This window comes from Dermacentor variabilis, chromosome 6 (assembly GCF_050947875.1).
Source record: "Dermacentor variabilis isolate Ectoservices chromosome 6, ASM5094787v1, whole genome shotgun sequence".
In the NCBI taxonomy this organism is placed as follows: domain Eukaryota; kingdom Metazoa; phylum Arthropoda; class Arachnida; order Ixodida; family Ixodidae; genus Dermacentor; species Dermacentor variabilis.
In genome coordinates this window covers 154,652,533-154,671,020 of record NC_134573.1, presented here as the reverse complement: position 1 = coordinate 154,671,020, position 18,488 = coordinate 154,652,533, and the positions used below count along the sequence as shown (strand labels likewise).

The window sequence follows — 18,488 nt, the reverse complement described above, 5'->3', positions numbered from 1 at the left end:
TTAAGCAGCTGTGTCCTTTTCACGAATAAATATTGTATGAAAAGCCGGCCCGCCTACTCGCCTGCATATTCTTTATGTGAAAGCTTCTCCTGAGTGTGCAATGTTTAGGGTAAAGCACGCTTTACAGGACCAAAAGGGACTGCATTATTTCGCATAGACATTAAAGGGGCCCTGAACCACCCCTCGGACTTGGTGAAATAACATAGTCCGCGGGTAGCATACGCTGTTGTAAACATCTCAGTCAAGTTCTGTTGTCGTACGTGCTCCGTGGAGCTCGCAAATGGAGCGCGAAGTCACCTTTCTCTCAAACGCTCTCGTTTCAAAAACCCCGTGATCCTGGCTCTCCTCTGTGTGCTTTATTTCGTCATAAAGCACGCTCAAATACGCGGCTGCTATTGGTCGCTGCGCTCGGCTACACCACAGCCGCCGCGAGGAGCCGCCACGAGTCCAGTGGCTAAGCACACTGAGGACAGCCGCGTTTGGCCTACGTTTAGCGCGGCATAGGCACCAAATCGGAAATTTGAACTGCGCGCCATGGTGACGTCTCCGACGTAGCCTTCGCAGTGCAAGGCACTGGAGGAGGCAGGGGAGCATAGCTGAGGCCGTGTTTGATTGCCGATAACTCCGCTTCTGCTGAACGCATTGAAGTACTTTTTGCGGCAAAGTGGTTCTGAAATAGCCTATCTTCACTTCAAATGTCTTTCTCCGCTTCGATAAAAAGTGGTTCAGGGCCCCTTTAAGAGAAACGCCCCGATGCAAATTAAAAAAAAAAAATTAGGAATTAAAAAGGGCCACCAAGTGTGGCCCTCGCCACTACCGTTGAATGTAGCTGCTTTTTTCTCTACTTATACTTCGCAAAAGTTATTATTATTGCTACTACGAGCTTGTTGACTTGGTGCTGTGAGTGTCTTGTTGATATGGTATTGGTATGTGCGATAGAAGCTAGGGGAGGAAGAAAGTGTCCACTATTATCAATGTCGCCTAGCTTCTGCGTTTCTGATGCTTAATCTTTTTCCCCGAGCTGATTTTAAACGATATATAAATGTGGTATTGTTAGAGTGTCCTTCTGAGGGATATCATGAGAAGCCAACAAACACTGACACCAAAGACAACATAGGGGAAATTACTTGTGCTTAATAAATGAAACAAAGAAACGATAAATTAATGGAAATTGAACTGGATGAAAACACAACTTGCCGCAGGTGGGAACCGAACCCACAACCTTCGCATTTCGAGTGCGATGCTCTACCATCTGAGCTACCACGGCACCGTTTCCCCATACACTTTCTTGGATATTTATGTGTACTAGTAGAGCTCTGGGAGTGTTAGCCAGCGCCACCACTCACAGACCTTGGCGGTGGACGTGGAACGTCCTCTTTACCGCAGGCATCACGAGAACGTGATCTTTTTGGGTGGAGGCAACTGGTAAATAAACCCACATATGCTACCTGAAGGCATCAATGTTGCCGGATTCGAGACCCTCGTTATGTAATAAACGAGAAGAAAGGGGGTTAACCGAGGGGCCCGATTTTTATTAGTCATATCATGAGAAGCCAACAAACACTGACACCAAGGACAACATAGGGGAAATTACTTGTGCTTAATAAATGAAATAAAGTAACGATAAATTAATGCAAATCGAAGTGGATGAAAAACAACTTGCCGCAGGTGGGTACCGAACCCACAACCATCGCATTTCGCGTGCGATGCCATAACGTATAACGTATAAAATGTGGGCACGGATGGAGACGAGGTGAAGGCGCCTCATCCGTGTCCGCCTTTTGCTCTGTTCACTAAATATGATAAGTCAACGACTAGCCCTTGTACGCCACCGCAGTATAGGGACATTGCAAGCAAGACGTACACATAATTTCGCTCCCGTTAAGACAGGTTTTGGGTCCCATCCTCTTAGAGACACCAAGCGGTACCCCTTCGTTTTCACATTTACCAGGACGAAACTGCTTCTAAACAAAACCACTGGAATTCTTCCAAGCAGTACCCATACCATAAACTAGAATGTGAACAGGGAAAAGTAAGTTATATCACGCATTTGCCGTTCCACGTCTGCTATTTATGAAGAAACTAACCACGACTCAGGCTGGGGCATTACTACTCAGGTCTATGTCACGCCTAGACCTTGCCTGACCAGCGATTATGCATCTATCTGCAAGTTACAGAGAATTTAAAAAGCGCTGTTATGTTCCTTTTTTTCAATTTGGTAGTTTTTACGTTTCATATAAGCGACAACTGTTATACCCACCAATTGTGCCTGTTTCCGCTTCCCCATATTTCCATCTTTACGGGGAAGATTTCTCGGATTATTTTATAAGCGTGAAGCTCACTTTTTTTTCCTTCTCAGAGGCACTCGCTAAAGTGCAAAAATATCCATTGAAACTACCACACATGCTTTTACGACACAGACGGGAACGCCCATTTTCTTTAAGACAGTTCGTTATTTTTTACCGTTAATAGGACAGGATATACGCACTTGGCTTCCAGAAACTATTTTGTGTTACCGGAGAGATTCACAAGGCAGCTTTACTCAGCCCCATCGCCTTCCGTCGTCTGTTGAAGCTATATATTTATGACCGCTGGCATAGAGAATGATGCGCACGGAATAGTCACTCGTGAAGGACGTCAGTCATTGAAAGAATATAGTGGAAGTTAAACACTCTTGTGAAATATGACAGGCAGGTGGGGGAGCTCTATAAAAAAGATTCAGTATAATGCGTATGCCAGATATCCAGTAATCTCATATGAACAAGCGTTCTATAAGTATCTGTTCCTATGAGAATATTCACGCTCATAATTTATATGTGCCTTCTGCGCATGAGATGCCAAGTTACCCATAATACGCAAGAAGAGTGGCTTCAGAAGAAATGTTAAGGGGGTTGTAAAGAACAGTTAGTTATGACCAAAGAGGTAGGACTTCTTATTTTTTTTTGTACGTGTGTGTATGTTCTCGAAGGAACAGGTTCAGTATCCAAGTTTACAACCATACGGAATGCTTAAGAACACTGCTGTGTTTCCCCGCATCCAGCCCCGGCCTCTATATTTTGACTTGTGCGGCTCTTTAATACCAAGATGCGAGGAGATCTTCTTTGACCAAGTCGTTGCAACCTCGCCTCCGGGGGGGAGGGGGGGCTTTGCCTCCAAGTTGCTGCAGGGAGCACGCCCGATTGGACGCGCGAATGCGACGGCTTTGTCTTTCCGTCGCTCGGCCGGCCGGCTATCGCTGGTCTCACTCTCTCACTTTTCTTTCCTCCTACCCTTCTGTGCCCACTTCTTGTTTCGCTTTCGTGATATAAGAGCACCCGGCCAGGCGCAAATAAACCAAAAATCCCCCCTGCGCCGCACGCGGACGTCAGAAGAAACGCTCGGGAACATACAGAAAAGACAGGAAAAGTGCGGGCCGGGTGTTAGGAGCAGTAGCGTCGGCGCTCTTTGGTGACGTTTTCACGTTTCGTACACGGTGTTGCGTACTGCTAAGCGCGTCGTGTTTGTTCGAACGAAGCGGTCGCGCCCGCCGTTGTTTTACTCTCGGGACTGGCGGGTACGGCCGAAAACGGCTGGAGAGGCAGGCGCTCTCTCGCACTGCAGAGTGCTAGCGCGTGGTTGCGCTTGTGCGAGCGTGGTTGGGACTCGAGGAGCGAAGCGTGCGTTTCTCGGAGTGAGAGAGCGAGCGAGTGAGATTTGTCTGGGTGCCAGTGCGAGGCGCGAATGAGATAGGGGGGGAGAAACCCTCGGACAAAAAACAAAGCAGAAGCGAAGGGGAGGCAGCCGTATAACCGAAACCGGAGCGTTTGCGCCTTTTTTACGATCGCTGTAAAAACAGGACGCGCCCGCGCGCCCGCGCGCTCGGCTTGCTCCGCTTTGACGAAGTGCCGCGCGACAGTAAAGCGACAGCGGCGGCCTCCCAATCCGACCGCTGCCCTTTCCGGTTGGTGCGCTTTCTTTCCGCTGTCGCCGTCACTACTTTCCGCCCCCCCCCCCACCCCTACCTCCATCTCCATCTCCTACCCTGCGCCACTCAGTAGCGTTGGCAGCCCTTCCGTTTACCCATTTCAACTTTCTTTTCCTTTTTCTCGGACAACATTCGAGCTGGTAACATTCTCATTGTCGCCCAGATGGAAGAGTATGTTCTCGTACGGAGCGGGCGTGTTGCTTTTGATCGTTAAAACGAAAACACAAATCACATTGGTTTTGCATATTTCAGGCGTAAGGCACGAAAGGGAGACGACACCGAGATGTGTATGCGTCATTCTCTCGCTGTGACGGCCTCCTTTCGCTTCCTGTGCCGGATATGACACCTTTTAACTTCCAACGGTAAAGAAACTGCCATGATCTTCATCGTTTTAGGAAAGGCCGTCTGGGTGATTTAGCCAGATATGTTTTAAGTGTGAAGCTGTTGAGAGAAGGTATATTTAAATATGACGCTGGCGGTGTCGTATTTTTCTCATCTTCTCGTGTCCAAGCTATTGTTGATCTGTGAATGAGCGAAATTTTTATCGTGTTACCATCAGTCGCCTCTAACTTGAAACCGAATTATCACTGCAGAGTGATTTCTGCATGTTGAGCTAGCCTGTTCCACCAGGTTTAGAGCTAACACTGAATGATTGTTTGAGCTAGACTTAAAAGTTGTGCATCCACTAAAGGAAAAAAAAAAGGCAAAGGAGCGCGTACCGCTCTGCGTGCGTTCTATATAAAAAACATTTCGAGGGGAATGTATTTATATGTTGAACCTGAACACGATATGGTTTGCTACTGTTCAAGACATTCCATTCAGAGAGGAGCTCATGCTTACAATATGTGAATAAGGATAAAAGTGAAAGTAATAATTGCGCAGGGAGGCATTAGCCCTGCTAACGACGCTGACACGAGAAATATCAAAGGAAAAGAAGAAATAAAAATCTAGGAGGTACAAAAACAGGACTGCTTGCACTGTTGAAGGCCTGGAGGGAACGAGCAACAAGCGTGGGGACATATCGGAAGCCTGCAAATTTCGCATAACCGTGTTCTTTAAAATAATAATTCAATTGGGGAACTCACAGCAACAGAGTAAAGGCGAACTTCGAATACGAACCATTATTGGTGGCAGAATAAGCACACCACTAGCCACAAACTGAGCGTACTTGATGAATGCTTCGAGGCTATGTCTTAGTGACAGAAAAAAAAAACACGCGACTCAGTTAAGCCGTAGGGTTTAACGTGCCCAAAACTGCGCAGTAGATAATGAGGGACGCCGTAGTAAAAAGACTACGCATTAATTTCTTAATCTCCCGAGCTTCTTCAACGCACACACAACGCAAGGCACACGAGCGTTCTGGCGTTCCGCCGCCATCGTAATGAAGCTGGAAATGCCGAGGATCGAACCCATGCCCTCGTTTGCAGGAACACAACCCGATAGCCATTGAGTCACCGCAGTGGGCGCATAACGGCGGAATTCAGGTGTAAATTGAAGAGGTTGCCACGTTGGACGTCTACGTACTGCAACCAAATTTCCGCATCAATTTATGAAACGGTAGGCAGGAAATGAGTGCTCGTAACGTTTCAAGCTCTCCCGACATTAAGACTTCGCCAAGCCTATTTTTCATTTTCGCGAGAGTAAATGAGTATTCTGTTTGAGATCATGTAGAGGGAGAGGTGGAGTGTACAAAAAACAGTAATGAGTAAAACAGATTACCCGTGTCTTACATAGAGCAACAGAATTGGTCCCAAGAAGCAGAAAGCACAGGTCGAGGATAAACGAAAATTAGGTGAGGTGATGAGAAATCTGGAATTAATGTTTTGTTCAATTATCATACGAACAAGTTTAGTTGTGCGCGGTTAGTCACTGCTCTGGAATGGGCATAATTGTTCTCTTATTGCAGCATTGCGATAGGCACCACTGCGACCGAAGTTCGATGGGGCCAAATGCAAAAAAAAAAGAAAAAAGAAAAGAACGCCCGCGTACTATGCACTGGGTGCACTTTGGAGTACTCCAGGCGGTGAAAATTAATCCGCAGTCTCTCCGCTACGACGTGCCTCAAAATCATATCGTGGTTTTGCCACATGAAACTCTATAATTTAACATTGTGACAAGTCTACATGAAACGTCGGTGTTTTGGCGGTGAATACTGAGCACGGAATCTTTGCCATCTCGATAGGAAATTTCTCTCGTTCGATGTGGTTGTCAGCCATTTTCATTGTCTGTTGGCTTCACATGGTTGTAACTGAAATTGATCGAGCCTTACTCCCTTTATTCTTTCCCTTACTGCTCCTTCGCAGTAGTTATTGAGAGGGAGATACAAATTTGTATGATAAGTTGTATTTATTAGTGCGAGTGATCCACTGGCGTGCTGCTCCAGGTGACAGGCGATAATGATCACAGCGTACGCTGTGATCATATAAACCCACAAATACCACATACAGTCCCAGATACTCACAAGGACACACGTACACAGTACAACTTTTTACAAAGTTTCTTTAAGGCATGCGGACCTTATAAACATCGGAATTGCGTTGGAGCGCGCAACGCGCAGGTCGACCTCTTCCACGTGCCTAGAATGTGTCGCAGCTCCCAGCTTGAGTCGAGCTGCCGGTGTAGTGCGGCCTTCGTGACAAACTAACTAGCCTCATGCATCACAGAATGCAAGTCGCAAGTCATCTGAAGTGTTACACGCTATGGACATTGGCCAGAGCATTCGAGGCACGCTAGGTGTGTTCACCCCGCTCACCTTGCCGCGCTGCACAATTTGTGCCGGGCGTCCACTCCGCAAGGGACACGCGTATGTTCGCCGCACCGGGGCTGGTCGGTGGTCTCTAGCGACTTCCCCGAGCCAGATTTCTCCTTCCGGAGGCGCCACTTTGTGTTTTTTTTACACCCGTCGGCTTGGGTCGCTCGCGGGTCGTAAAGTACTGAAACCCTCGGTGCGCGGTTTCCACGGTGGTGGCGGCGGACATTTGGCGCGAGACGCGTACTCGCCCGAAAGGCAACGACATCCTGCTTCTGCCGCCCATGCTCCGTCGCGTCCAGACTTGACCGCTTGCATACTCCCGGTATATGACCATGTGCGTCGCCTTTGCTCACTTTCTTTTCTGTGCGATTTGTTTAAATTGTTTACCACGGGTTTATGCGACCAGTCTCTGTCGGGAGAAAGAATTCGGAGACATCGACGTGACTTAACATTGCATCGGAAAGCTGTACAAGCGCTACTGCGCTTCTTGACATCGACTGACCTGTGTGAACGCCTGTAATTGGAACGCCTTTTCTGTTACCCGTTTTCTGTTTTCTTCTTCTTTCTTTCCTTCTTTTTTTCTTGTAACTTTTTTAATACTCTCACACTTTATCCTCTTTGCAACCCTATATGCCCCACCTCAGAGCAGGGTAGCAAATTGGAAACTCACCTCTGGTTAACCTCGCTGCCTTTCCTCTCCCTTTCTCTTCTCTTTCTCTTGAGTTGCTTTTGGAATTCAAGTCATAGTTCCCTCGCTTGTCATGCTCCAGGAATTCAGGTGGTTTCATATAGTGGGGGGGGGGGGCATAAAGGGAGAGAAAAAAGAAATAAAAAGGAGGCAGGCAGGGAGCTTAACCGGAGCACAAAATCTGGTTTGTTATTCTACACTGGGGGACGAAAGAGGGGCCGGTAGAAAGACAGAATGAAAGTAGAGACAGAGAAAACCCACAGGTACACGATCATAGCTATTTACGATCACGGTACATGGTCGCACCACAGTTAATTGTGGTCCTGTGCTGTGGTGACATGGAAAGGTTTCGTATATGAAGTGACGTCATTCCATTATCAGGTTGCATTAGGTGTGCTCATTATGTCGACTGTCGGCCATAGCCGCGTCGTTTGACGAAATCGACTACAGTGCTTTAAGTAGCATCAGTGTTTGTTTCCAAGGACCGTATTAAACGAAAATTGGCCGACCTTAGCATAAGCACGGAAATCTGGCCTATGATCTCGCTGAGGTGACGTGCCAATTTTTTTTTTTTTTTATAAGTTACGTCGTGGTCTCGGCTATCAAGCACTTTGACTTAGTGGTTGCTGGCAGAACTCACCCGGAAAATGAACGACGTAATAACCGTAAGTTTTAACAGCCGCCGCATGTGGGGGGAAAAAAACTAGCCAAACTGCGGAAAAGACGAGAATCGAATGGGAACTCTCGCGGTGACCCCAGCGCCGCCTCGAGTCGGCGGACGGCGTTGATAAACTCGAGAGAGTTCTGAGGCGATGGACAGCGAAGCGAAGGCGCGGCCAACGAACCGTGAGGCGAGTAGAAAACGCATCCATTACGCAGCGAAGTTGACCGCCGCCGCCGCCACCGCGCTGGTGTCTCCGCAATGGCGGAAGCCGAAAGCAGACGAAGCATTCGGGCCAGGTCGGCAGGCCCGATGGCTAGCCACTTCGGGACTCGCAGGCGTGCGCTCATCAACGTAGACGTGTGCGTAGAGACGACACGTCCTGATGGGTTCGAGACGCGCATCGACGCCGTCTCGACTCGCGTCGATGCGCATCGCTTGCTCCGCAATGAGAAGCGTCGACTTTCTTTTGTTTTTCAATCTTAGCACGCGTCGTGTGCTTGTTTTGTCCACTTAAGCGAGGTTAAAGGAACTGCTCCTAATAGCAGTCAGCTCGGCGTCTGCACTAGTTAAATGTGTCGTCTCGGTGGTTGCCATTCATCTTCTGCGTCACACTGTGGCTCCCTCTTTTTCCGGCTGCAGTCCAAACGAATCCGCTGCGCTGACCTACGACTTATCGCTCGCGTATACGGTGGAGTTGACGTCACTGGTCAGATGACATTCCAGGAGGAAGGAATTTCACAACTGCAAACAACAAGGCATGATTATATTAAAGCGAAGCTATCTTTGCCCTGTGGCTTTGACAGTGGATCTTGCTTTGAAAGGTGCGGCCTTTGCGATATATGAACATGAACATTTGCATGAAATTGCTCTTAGCATAGGCTGGAAGTAAACCAAATTGTAGGCATCGCCGTTTTTTTTTATATAAAGCATTTAATTATTCGCCTCACTAAAGCTTCATAGAGATTCGAACATCTGCGGTGTATCGGCAGCGGGAGCTATGAGCGAGTGAGCGTGCTTGTATTGCTGCGAACGGGATTACATACATGAATGTTCATTTATACTAAACAAAGCCTCGCTCAAGTGTATTTAATTCCTTCTTGCGCAGAAGTTCAGCAACTCGTTTTTCTTTAACCTGTGCAGATCCCGCATTACGTATTTATTCTAGTCTAAATAAATATTGTGGAATAAGTTTACGTTTTGTGAATTCGTAATAATAATAATTCGGAAGCTTACTACAGATAATTATATATTGCAAGTCTTTTGTGTGTAGTGAGGCACTCATCGGCTAATTAACCGCTACAGTCTCGGAGTGCACAAGGTTGGCAAGCGGCCTATACCCTGCCATTTGTAGCCGACAGATTTTACCGATAACAGCAAGCGTTGTATACAAGCTTCATCAAGTTTTACGTGTGACATGCACTTCATTTTACAGGAGGGCCCCATATTGTTTGGTGCGAGGGGAACGAATGCTTTCTTATATTATTATTATTATTATTATTATTATTATTATTATTATTATTATTATTATTATTATTATTATTATTATTATTATTATTATTATTATTATTATTATTATTATTATTATTATTATTAATCATGTAAAATTATACAAACACCGCAAAGAAATAAAATCACAGGCCTGCGCGGCACAAGCAGCGCATTCACAGCGTAAGCTGGAGGAGACCTTCCATAGGAGTCCGTAGTAAAAGGCTTGAAGGGTAGCTGCAAGTACTGAGTATACGGAAAGTAGCGTTTTAATTTTCACACATTTTTGAGAACAAACTGAACTGTCCGCCCGGCGTCAACGGCAAGCTACGGCTTGTGCTGCTCTCTGCAAAGCCTGTTTGCAGTCGCGTGAGTAGCTCTACGATTCGCTTCTTCAGCAACGGTTCGTACCTTGCGAGGAGGCACCATAACCTGTACCAAAGAATAAATACAGGTATCGTGACTACACGGCGCACATGTCACATCCCTTGACACGTGGCACGATACGATGCAACTGCTACATGTCGTGAGACCTGGTGGAATGCAGCGCAACTGCAATGCAAAGTTTGCACGTATCGACGCTAAGCGGCGCGCATGTCACATCGCGTGACTCCTCGCGCGCTTGGATGCCTGTATAGGGCATGTTTCCGCAGCACCTATAGCAGGCGCTGGCGTCGCCGCGCAGCGGTAGTGTAGCTGACTCCCGCGCAGGGAGGCGCAGAGGGTTCGATCCCGGCGGTAACTGGGCATTTTTTTCTCATTCCTGGCGATAGTTGCGACGGACGTTGGTGGCGGTGGACAACGTCACCAAACGAAACGGCTATTGGATTGAGCCGGTAACAGCTTACGCTGTAAAACGAAGGACAATGAGAAGAAGAAGGAGATACAAGGAGAGGAAGGCGCACCACATCACGCAGTCGCGCGCATAGCATGATCGTTAAATACGAGACTGTTGTCCTGTGGTTGGCAAGAATGTCAGCACAGCTTTGTGAGCATCATATCGAAATGAAGCATTGGCTTTCGGCAACAAGAAATCGTTAAGCGTAGTTCGAGAAAGACTGAGGTATGGGAACTTGCTAAGCAGCACGCAGCAACAACAGGGGAAGGAGGGTGTTTCTAACAGCAATTGCTCAAGCGTTTGCTATTGTGTCCATAAGCCAGGCACGAAAGGTTCGGGCGCACGTACTTGTCGGCGAGGGCGTTGGGCTACAATAACAGCGCTGACGCGAAACTTGCACAATAGAGACCAATCGAGGGAGGGAGGTTACAGCACATCCAGAAATTTGTGTATACTAAAATCCCTTGTCAACATGTTCATCCGGATGTGAACGCTGCAGGTGGTGGCGTACAAGGCAGTTGAGCCTCGTCGAAGTGGCACGACGATGTTAAAGGAAAAAGGAAAATATCATTAATGAAGTCAAGGCTTGGCACTGACGTCGCTTACTGAAGTACAGGCGTCCTTCCGACAAGCTTTAGTAATGAAGATAAGCGCTATGAAGCTAACAAGTTTGGTGATGAATGTTAGAAAGATAGCTGCAGAATTCGTCAACTGCTTCTTCCTGGCAAACGTTAGGGCAAACGCAAGGCAAAGAAGAACATTGTTATCCAGGGGTGGGCTGCGTTGGAGTCGCTAAATAGGATCCATTTGCGTAATTCCTCTCGTCTGCCTTCTCTGGCGCAGAAAGCAAACAGGGTGCTGTTATACCACCTGAAGTCAAAAGGTCCTTCCGGCCATTTATGTATAGCCATCCGCTGTGGTTGCTTAGTGGCTATGGCATTGCGCCGCTAAGCACGAGGTCGCGGGATCAAACCCCAGCCACGGCGGCCGCATTTCGATGGGGGCAAAATGCAAAAACACCCGTGTACTTAGATTTAGTTGCACCTTAATGAACCCCAGGTGGTCCAAATTTCTTCAGTCCCCACTACGGCGTGCCTCATAATCAGATCGTGATTTTGACACGTAAAACGCCATATTTAAATTAATTCAACTTTTTACCCGTTCATAGACTTGATGTGCCCATTCACGTGCGCGCCCAACTAGTGGTCTCTCTCTAGCCTTCTTTCTCTCCTCTCGCCCCTTCACCTCCTTTCCCCAGCACAGAGTAGCGAACCGGAAGTACGTCTGGTTAACCTCCCTTCCTTTCCTGGCTCCTTTCTTATAAGGAATGGTGAGAGGGCAAGAGGCTGCTATAGTAATTTAGCTGTTGTTGTTTTTTTTTCGTCTGAATTTTGGGGGGTGTCTCTGGCGTTTAAGTACATGGTGCAAAATTGGGTTTTCCTGAGCCTCGTCAGCCTATATCTAAAGCCTTCATGCAACGCTGCTAACTGACTCCAGAATTTCTCTGTTCTTGATTTTTCTGTTGTTTTACTTTATTTCTGAGCGCTTCAGGTAACTCGTGAATTTTTTTCTCTCTTTTCTCCGCTTCGCTAAGCACGTCTCGGAATTCGACTTGCGCCATTCGTAGCACCAGCTAACAAAAAAATAATAATAATAAATTTTAAAATTAGAAAGAGAGGAAAAGGATCTGCATCTCCTCGTTCGTTCACAAAAACTCAATTTTCCGAAATAAGCACTTTATGCATCGGGCCTTCGCCGCCTGCCTTCGCCGTCACGACGATAGCGTTTATCCCCCGCCCCGTCGCCCATATTTGCTGCGCCCGCACTGCCGACTCATCTGAATGTCTTCATTCCGTGCGCGCGTGCATGCGTGCGTGCGTGTGGGTACGCTTCTCAAAGGCACGTCGGCATCGAGACGGCTTCACGCTTGCGTGGCATCTTTTAGCTCGCTCACCTCCGCCTTCGTATCGCTCCCTTTGAAAATTCCCCGCTCGCAGACTTACACACAAACGCGCACGCGTTCCTTTCCTAAAATCACCATTGCCCGACTGTACACTCCACTGTGTGTGTGTGTGCGCGCACGCACACACACACGCACACACATCTTTACCTCTCTCGCTACTTGTGTGTTTTCTCGAGAACGTCTCGCATGGTTCGCGCCGCGGAGACGTACCGCTTCGGTGCGCTTATGCCCCGATAGTTTGCATCAACCTTCTGCCCTTATCTTCCTTACTTTTGGCACTGAGTGCCTTTCCTTGCGTGAGTAGCAAACACTTATTTCTTTCATTCTCTCTCTCTCTCTTTCACATCCAGGCCGATAGATTTGCCATAGCTCACTCAATTCTCGCCTCGCCTGGGTCGGATATAGTATTACAGTTCTGCGCGTCGCTGGAAGCGCGATTGCGTGCTTGTGTTTATGTGGGAGGTGGGCGCAGTCAAATTGGAGAATCTCGGTGACGGCAGGGATGCTTCGAAGCAGAGAATCGAGCGTTTTACTTTTTTCCTCTTTTGTTACCTTAGTAGGCTTGGAAGCCTAAGCCGAATATACGCTGGAATAATGAAGAAATAATAATAAGGAGAACGAAGTAATGGTGATGAGTTCGGAATCGAAGAGGCTTTGAAAGCATGAGCCTCGCGCATCTCTCCTGCGCCTCCCTGTCTATGCGCCGTCGGCTGCTACCTCTGTGAACCTTTAGCCGGCCGGTTTGGCTTTGAGATGCCTTTCAGGAAGAGTGGTGACGAATATGCTATGGATTGGCAGTGCTACTGCGATCACACCACAGACGTGCTGGCGGCTGGCCACTATACTTCAAGTTGGCCATCGGCAGTTTGGTCGATGGGACAAAGGAGGAAAACTGTCCGCCTTAGTAACTGCCAAATATCGAAGCAGATTTAGCCTTCTGGCAAATAACATTATTTTGAAGTAGACGGGTGTACTAGCGCTGTCTAGTTATGCAAAAGTGAACATAAAAACCCCATATTAAAACATAATTGCCACAAAGATTGCTAATACTCTGTCGATGAGAAACCCCCGGCAAGTCCTTCCGCTGCCGCATAAAGTTCTTCGCTCAGCTAGAAAGATGGGTATATATTCAAACAAAATCTGGAGAGCTTAGTCTATGGCGACAGGTTTGACATGGGCACTGCAGGTGAGATGGTGAGGGACGGGTGCTGGATGGCATTCTACGGAGTTTATTTCCGTCTTCGTACCCACTCTCAATCGTGTTTCGTTCGTGCTTGCCTCTCCGCACTCCACGCTTCTCTCTCAAGACTCCACCGCGCTCGCTCGTGCGCAAACCTTTGCATGCGTATACCACGGTACAGTCTCGGAATTGGAAGAGAAATGTTTGTGAGCGAGTGGGGCCGGCTTTGATCTAATTTCATTCAGCACTCGTTGGGCGGCGCCCCGCGTGGCGCATCTTCGTCGCTAGTGTTTCGCTCCGACGCGCGCAAATCTGAATTCGCCCTCCCTCTCTGTCTGCCGCGCTCTACGTTTTATTCGCGATTCTACTTGCTGCCGGTATACCTCACGCTCGCGTAGCGTTCCCCTCTTTCAATCTCGCCACCCCGCCTTCTCTATTTCCAATCGTTCGCCTAAATCATGTTCGTCAGAGAGCTGACTCTCTTTTCAGCTGCACCGTTTGATTTATAAAGAAAAAGAAACAACGGGAAGCCTCCATCTGCGTGTTTATTTGAAGAGCGCATTACACAGCGTGAGCAGCAGTTGGCACGTACGGTAATAACCTATCGCCTCCTACACGTAGAAGACTGCGCTTCGACGAAAGGGCTGGGGGGGGGGGGGGGGAGGGTGCGAAGAGTTGAGTGAAAGAAGGCGAGGAGGAATTGGCACGAGAACGACCCGCGCTTGTCGGCTTCACGGTATCTGCATTTCTCGCAATGCGTCCCATGATTTTGCCCAAGCTCGTCGCCCGTGCCTTAATTTTATTTTTGTCGAGCTAGCAGAGCTTGAACGCGTTTGAGCGTGTTAAAAATGTACCGATCTATTTCGACTTTCTGTTTTTGTATTTCCGGAGTTTGCGTGGATCGTCTCTGTCGACAGAAGCGAATCAGGCTTTGGTGTGAAGGCCGTTGAAGTAAAAGAAGAACGCATGAAAAATACGGAGCCTGTTCAGTTGGCCCGCCCGAACTGCGTGCGTAGAAGCTTGCGAATTCTATCCACGTGCGATACGTGACAAAAGCGGCTAGGGAGGAGGCAAAATTAGGATATGAATACGTGGCGAATAGGTTTTCCTCTCCAATAACTCGCGAATGCAGGGCCATATACATCCGAAAAGAGCTGGAGTGTAGAAATATCGGATTGCTCTCCTATTTCGAACTGGAGCGGCACTGTTTCTGTTGCCTTTTGCAACTTCTGTCAAACTTTTCTATTTTTTTCTTTATCTGTATATGCCAGCATTGCATGAATCTCTGGCGTTACTGTGTGCGTACTGGTTTCATGCCGTGCCAGGCGCTGCTCAGAAATCACAGTCCATGTTCGTCTAAACAGTTATTTGTGCCTGATATTTAGCAACCGACATACGCCACAAAACTGCCATACAACCGAAGAAGCCTCCTCTTGGCTTATTTCGTTGACTTGGTTGGTAGCTGTAGTGCGTTGATCGTGAGACGAGACAAGAAGGAGAGTACAAAAATGTAATCGGAACACGCGGTATGGAGTCATGAGGGCAAATAATTTCTCCGCTAAAGGTGAGCGAGAGGCTGTCTTGACCAGGTCCATTGTTTAGTAATGTGGAAAGTTGGGCTAGTTGGTGATTAATCACCATACCTTGCAGGTGAAGCAGCGCACTCACACGAAACCATTGTTTAGCTCGCCAAAAATACTGAACGCATGCGCATCTATTTCTTCCTTAATATCTCCACAGCAAGTCACTCGTGACAGAGCAGAGCTGTTGCGATCATGAGCACCTTCCACTAGTTCAGGGATTCGGCTGGCTTGCGTAGAAACGGGATAGCATAATTTCGAGCAGTTGTGGTATATATCTAAAGACAAGCGAGTAGTATCGGAACGACGAGCCCATTGACAAAAAGGAAAATGAGCGAAACTTCAGCGATTCCTTCGTCTCCACAGTTATTCACTGCGGCAGCTGTTGCAAATTTTACTGCAGGCTTACTGCAGACCATCAGTCATCTGTGCCACTGTTCTCGCTTCGATAATCAACGTGAGACTCTACAGTGGGCCTTGAATAGACTGGACGACAGGCCATTTACGAAAGCGAAGATCTTGGGAGCCTGGCCTCACAGTTCATTAGCGTAGAAAGCGGTTCGAGCGCTTTTTCACTACCTGAAGGCAACAGACTTGCGTGCCCGACTATAGACATCCTACACCTAAGTTTTCTCTCTCTCTCTTTCGCTCTCATTCCCCTCCCCACGTGTAGGGTAGCAAACTGGACTCAGTCTGGTTAACCTCCCTGCCTTTCCTTCCTCCCTTCTCTCTCTCTCTCTCTCTCTCTCTCTCTCTCTCTCTCTACTGTAGGCTCAGTAAACGTTTTCCCAATCCAATCTTGGTTCCAAAGGCACGCGGAGGTTTATGCAAGACTCCTGCTCATGCATGCATGCAACCCATACATGCACGCAACAATTGACGATAACGCGCATGGTGACGATGACACGACAGCCGCCGCACTGGTGTGACAGTAACGGCACGATGAGAACGTTGGTACAAACGACGGTTACAAGAGCCCGGCTACGACGAGACCTCGTTGGCTGACATCTAATGCGGTGAGACGGAAAAGTGAGAAATGACTCTTGCTTTGAAAGCCAGCCTGGAAATAGCCGCTGCGTGACGCAGCAGCTGTGCATCGAGGGCGCGTTACGTTTTGTCGACTCCAAAATGCACATACAGGCGCGCCTGCACTCCGAGCCAGCTTAGCGCCCGGTACAAACCCAGCACAACCTGTCCAGTGCACAAGTTGCAGAACAGCTGAGTAGTTAGCTAGTCCGAGTATCCCATGCAGTAGGGTGACTTACACAGGAGCCGACTACGACGGGGGGGAGACCTGAGCGCCCCCTCTTTCCACGTCTTCTTTCAGTGCCCCCATTTGTCGTTGGCAGGCCTGTCCCCCACATCTGAGGGTACCTTAAGTTGTTCCTAACTTTCCATTCGTTAATATTTTTAATTGACTAAAAGCTTGTTATATTCTTGTTCACGCGGGCGTGCTCAGCTTTTTATAAATAATATTTTCGCTCAATCTCTGCGAATGCTGATTATCGAGCAAAGCGCGCATCAAAGAGGTATTCAGCAAGCTGATATTCATTCCTAACAGTAGTATATGGGCGGCGTCTACCTAGAGAACAAACATGTTGATAAATGTTCAATTGCTTCCAACATGGCTCTGCAAGTTCTTACAGCGCAATAACTAGTGCGATTAGGTAGAAGCGCTCGATAATGTTATATGCTTATTTCAATGATGTCCTGGGAGAACTAGATCATTCACGGAGTCCTGATGAGCTGGTTGGTAATTCAGGACATTGTACTTAAAAAGCGCTCCTGTAACTTAGACACAATAAATGTGGACACCCCAGAAGTACTTAATATTTACGGCACTTCATTTCTTTGTGTCCGTGCTACTCTTAGTGCACTGCCTATAGAGCTTAGCTATATTTAGATGGAATGCGGGAAATATTGCCGGTAAAAAAAAAAAAGTTTTGAAGTGTGTTGCTTAGTTAGTAACAATGCGAGAATTACTAAACCTTCGTTTTTTTTTAACTGTGTAGAGGTGTTATTAAATCGCTCACAAATTTCGCAGTCAGCCTTAATGAAGCAAAGACGGATCAATCATATATTTGCAAACAACGGGGGTCTTGCTATGGATGACGTGTGCCGAAAGCTTTTCAAGCTTACTTTTACGATCTGCGCAGGAAGTTTGCCCAATGCCCTGAAAGAACCCATTGTGCCACGAAATTGACATTCAGATGAAATAGCGGGCACATTATGCGTGCTGCATGGTCAAATTTTCAGAGAGCGTCAGGTACTTACACCATATGCGAAAATGTTCTTGAGCAAGTGCTCGAAACCTTTATAGGACCATTATAAGATATGTTTCACAGTGTTGCGATAGAATACTACGTCACAAATCTTTTACATGTGGTGAAAACGGAGGGTCGGGTTGAGCGTAATGTGCGAAGAAACTTCCGCGCTTTCGCCTTGATTGTGAGTTTTGCAAATAAATACTTAACCCTTTCCTTTTCAGTGAATAAATTGGGCTGCCTTGGTTATACTCTATAAAAATAAGGGGAATGTTACTTTAATGTGTAGGCGAAATGCAAAGTTGAGAACATGCCAAGCGCATCTGCAAGATTACGCGTTCCGAGCTAGCCATTTCTTCTTGAAGTTCTCGAATGTGCTATACGGCTGTTATCTGCCTTGTTTCCCAATGGCCCTAAAGGACTTACGTCACAACGTGTTTACATTTGGTGAAAATTGGGGCGTGTCATGTTTAATGTCTAGCCAAATGTTAACTTTTCTAAATTAATAAGGAGCCTAGCAAAGAATTACTAAACCATCGTTTTCTCCATATTATCGTGCGTTAAGTAGGACGCCTGTGGTGTCCCTTATGAATACACGAGTCACATTGTTTATATTCCGCAGATTTATGTGAAAGGTTATGGCTGATGTTTAGGCAAAGTTCAAAGTGCGTTCTTCATTTAGAGCGTAGAAATGATCCAATCATATTGAGAGAACTATAAGCCCCTGATTTCAAATTTGGTGGATGGGGGAAAATTGTCGCCAATGTGCATGCGAAGATAAAAGCACGTGGGTGAAGTGCAGCCTTGGCTGTGAATTCCGTGAACAAGAGCAACAAGGGCAGGGCGAGTTGGTGGGTAACACGTTGAGACAGCTTTAAATATGAACGCAACAAAAAGAGAAAAGAAGGAAAGATAATTGCGATTGAATGCTCGAAAATGTTATAGTGTACAGGAAACAGTGCCAACGCGTGAGTCATATGCGGGTAGCGTTTTAAAGTGTGTGGTTGTTTTACAAGCAAGTGGATGTTTTAATGCGACTGCACGATAGAAAGAGCTTCACTGGAAATGGGGCCCTGATTCCGCAAGGTCGCATGAATCCGCGGTCTTTTC

At 47.3% G+C, this 18,488-nt stretch overlaps 1 non-coding gene across 1 annotated transcript; it reads right to left on the bottom strand.

Annotated features, from left to right (window-relative positions):
- Positions 1-1,194: 1,194 nt before the first annotated feature.
- TRNAS-CGA (transfer RNA serine (anticodon CGA)) lies at positions 1,195-1,267 on the bottom strand. The gene has a single exon. It is a non-coding gene; the product is annotated as a tRNA-Ser (tRNA).
- Positions 1,268-18,488: the final 17,221 nt, after the last annotated feature.